This window comes from Poecilia latipinna, unplaced genomic scaffold (genome assembly GCF_001443285.1).
Source record: "Poecilia latipinna isolate Pla-1442-1.1 unplaced genomic scaffold, P_latipinna-1.0 Scaffold636, whole genome shotgun sequence".
In the NCBI taxonomy this organism is placed as follows: Eukaryota; Metazoa; Chordata; class Actinopteri; order Cyprinodontiformes; family Poeciliidae; genus Poecilia; species Poecilia latipinna.
Genome location: NW_015113252.1, coordinates 300,866 through 304,989, shown reverse-complemented (window position 1 = coordinate 304,989; position 4,124 = coordinate 300,866).

Below are 4,124 nucleotides of genomic sequence, written 5' to 3'. Positions count from 1 at the left end.
AGATCAAGTTTTGGGCCAAATGTTTTTTTGTTGTTTTCCAAAAAATCTCCCCCCCCCCCCCAAAAAAAAAAAAAAAATGTGATGTTGTTCAAAATACATCACTCTGCATCTAAGAATTGACTTTTCTGAATTATCTAATAACCTTGACAGGAAGATCCAGTTTCATTAGATGCAAATGTAATTATTTCATACTTAAATGAAGATTATTGCCACAGACTACTGTGCTGCAAAGTGCAGGAGTGTTTCTCTTTCTGACGCTCACGGAAATCAGGATGTGTTTAACAATAAACTCAAAACAAATCTGATACCATAACATGGTTAAGTTCTGAGTTATAGCTTTCACTTTGATTTTATTTGCACAGTGGGGGTGTTCCCCCACTTCCCCCCGCCCCCCTCCTCTGTTCTTTGCCCCAGAAGATGCCTTTAGAAGTCTTCTCTCATGAGAAGAATGTAACAAATCCCACATTGTTCATTGTTGTCTGCCTCTCCTTGAAAATGAAATGAAAGATTTAACAAAAAAAAAAAGAGAAAAAAAATAACTTCACAATAGTGTGGGCTGGGGTGGGGGACAAAAATGGAATTACAAAGATCACATTTTAATCTTTGATCTGGTGTGTTAAGAGAAAGTGTTGGTGTGTGTGTGTGTGTGTGTGTGTGTGTGTGGAAGGGTGACAATGTCTTAGAGAGTTGGGGGAGGAAAGAAAAAAAAAAGCAAAGTGGAAGAAAGGGACAGTGAAAAAGCAAAAAGGAAGGGGTGATGTTTAGCTGTCCTTGAGGGTTTGGGATTCGTGAAAAGAGGAGTCGCAGGCAGGGAGAGTGGGCTGTTTATTTACAGCAGAGAAGATGTCTCCCTCAAGGGCTTTCCAGGGAAGCTTGTCCCCGTCATCACTACCTCAGCTCCTGCACCTACCCTTCAGCTAAACTCTGCATGTAAGCTCCACCCAGCCAGGGAGGACAGCAAACGGGGGCGAGAGGGGATACTCTCCTCCTTTTCTCCTAGCCTCTGGCAGAGATCTCTTCTACCACCCCCCCTCCCCCCTTACTGCCGACTCCGCTGTCTAAAGCCGAAAACGGAAAGGGTGGGGAGGGGGTTGGGGGCACTCGGTGCCTCCGCCTCGGCAACAACAAAAACAAGGAGACTCCTTATGCCAAAGAAGTGCTTATTAAATCCCAGGCAGCCGTGCAACTGCGCTGCGGAGCGAGTCAAAATAAGAAATTCTTTGTTGTTGGGGGTTTTTTCACCCTGCCTCCCTCTTACCCCAGATGCTTTTTTAACCTCCTCATGATCAGCCTGGACTTTCCACCTCTCCCCCTTTCCTTCCTTTCCATCTTTGTACGAAGCGATGTGTGGCTGAGGCAAAAACACGGGACGTGACAGCCCGGCAACAAAAACATGCAGATGTGACAGTGTGAGAAGGCCACTGGAGGGCAGAAATAAGGGGTAGAAGAAAGAGGTGGGGGTGGGGGGTGACAGTATGGGGAGAGAGAATGACACAAACAGTAAAATCTGATAGAAACCGAGAGGAGAGAGAGAGAGGGGAAAAAAAAGAGGAGCGGGCATGAGAGAGGAAAGAAAGACTGTGGGATGAAATGCTTGGAATAGTGAGGAGGGTTGTTAGTGTGGATAAAAACAAAGAAACAGAGGGGGGTTTGTAGGGAGGGGGGCGCAGATTGAGGGGGCGCATGTTGTCGAGGTGGCCCGGGTCCCTGGTGCCCTCCTGTTTCATGGCTCTCACAGCTTGTCAGTGAAAACAGCCCAGCCATGCAGACAGCTGTGCTCAGGAGGCTGCGGGGGCGAGAGGAGAGGAGCAGAGCGGAGAGAGGAGAGGAGGAGAAGACCTTTGTTTTCCATTTTGCTCCATCAATGTCCTGGTTTTCCTCCCGGCTCCCCATACGAGCACTCCATCAAAATTTCTGGGCTCTGCCATGTTTGCTTCCATCGTCTGCTAAAAAGGAGAAGTGAAAAAAAAGAACAGTCTCAATTCAAGACACAAAGTTGGATCTGTGTGAACGTTGATGTGTGCATTATTTGGGGTTTTGCTGTTGTAAGTAACTGTAGATGGATGCCACATTTTGACCGAGCAGACTTGATGATGAAGACGTGGCTTTTGTTTGACACAGGCACTCATGGCGTGAAAACTCAAGGAGGTAAAACGCTTTTAAAAGTCAACTTGGTAAACTGCGATCTCATGTGTGTCGAGCGCCGGGCTGCAGGCTAGCTGCCTGGCTAATTAATCAGTTATGGCAGCTGGTTACGCTTTTGTTACTTCAAAAGAAGCAGAATGGCGTAGAAGAGCGACATTCTGCTCAATCAGCGATTGAGAACGACCACTAAATTCTGGGTCTGCCTCCGGTTCTCCTCCCAGCAGTGACCACATGCGTTCCCAGAATGGGTGATTGTTGCAAAGTGACTGAATTGAGGAAGTCAACTGTCCACCGTTACAACACGCTGACACAGGAGATGTGATTGCAGCAATGGGAAAAGTGACATTGGTTGGGTCTCTTTCCTTCCTTAATAATTAGCATCTTGTTCATATTTTAGATTCTTGTTTTAAATTTTGCAGTGCATATCATGCAAGTCTCATATCTTTCCATGCACTCTTGGCATACTGGAGGAGACCTAAGAACTGGCTGCGTTACGGGGACAATGCTGACGAGCCGCCATTTCTGCTACGTTGAAATCAGTCACAGGTTCGATGGGGTGATTTTTATGAGGCCTAAAAAGTCCTGGCCGCGGGCTAAAAGGGTGGATTCATCTCCGCTTCACCCCTTCAAACAAAACATCTCCCAGCATTGAGACTTAAAAGAATGTGACAGCTTGTCATCCAGATCATCTCCACTCATTTGTACCTTTTTGTGTTCATGCCTGCAACATCAGAGAGATCACGCAGATCAATGCTCGCGTTTCTTCTCTTTGAAGTAGCAAGTGCTGTCCCTGTGGCAGCACCCTCCCCCCTACCCGGCCCCCTCTCCACCACAACCCCTGCCTTCACTCTGACCTTCTCAGTGCCTCATCAAGGCCTTTGGTTTACCTCCACCTCTTCGTTACCTCCCCCTCCGCCGTTTCCTGCCATCTTGGCCTTGTTTACGAGTCTCTCCCCTGGAAGGACAGGTTAATAGAAGACCTGGCTCAACTCAGGCCCGTCTGGTTCTCATTCACTTCCCAGTAAGATTTCATATCCAGTATTACCTGCCACACACACACACACACACACACACACACACACACACACACACACACACACACACACACACACACACACACACACCAAACTTTGCTGAAACGTTTTCAGTGAGCACTATATGTGATTTTTTTTTCTTTTTTTAAACATATCAAACACATAGAAGCTGTAATGCTCCACTTGTGAAATTAAATATGTGAATCTTGTTTTTGGCACTCAGACAACAATTATAATTGTTATACTATATACAGGACACAGTTTAAAAAAAAAATCAAACACAAAAGAATGTCTATGCAAAAATCTAATATTACTCCATTTTTGCTGCAATAACAAATAAGGATGCAGATGTTTGTTTTTCCTTTAGATTCAAAATCATTCAGCTTAAACTAACAGACTGGGACCGATGCATGAGAACGAGCTGCTCAAGAAACAAGCTACTCATGAACTAGTGTAGCGAGGAAAAGAAAAATTATGTCCAATTGGACAATCTGAATCGCTTCTGGCTCATGTATGGGTTTAGTTTGTTTTTGTTTTGTTTTGTTTGGTTGTTTGTTTTTAACACCAAACCGGCCGCAGTGCTAACCCAGGAGTTTCCACTGAGTTTGGGATAACTCATCTGGTGACGTGTGATCACCAACTCCTGGCTGCTGGAGAGGAAACAATTTATTTTACCACAAGCTGAAGGCAGGTTTCATAGTTACCAGAAACAAATCCAAAGACCTCACACATCACAATCCTCTTTCGAGTGTTTTGTGTAAGTTTCCAGAGCCGCTGCTTAAAAACTATAGAGCTGCTGATATTAAAACATTTGTTTGTACGGACATTTTAGTGATGTAATTTCATGGCACCGAGATGGTTCTCAGGCTGTGGAAAATCAAGCTGGTTCTTTTATATGACCAATAAAGAACCGGCTCCAGCGCCAGTCTTGATTAGCCTCTGGAA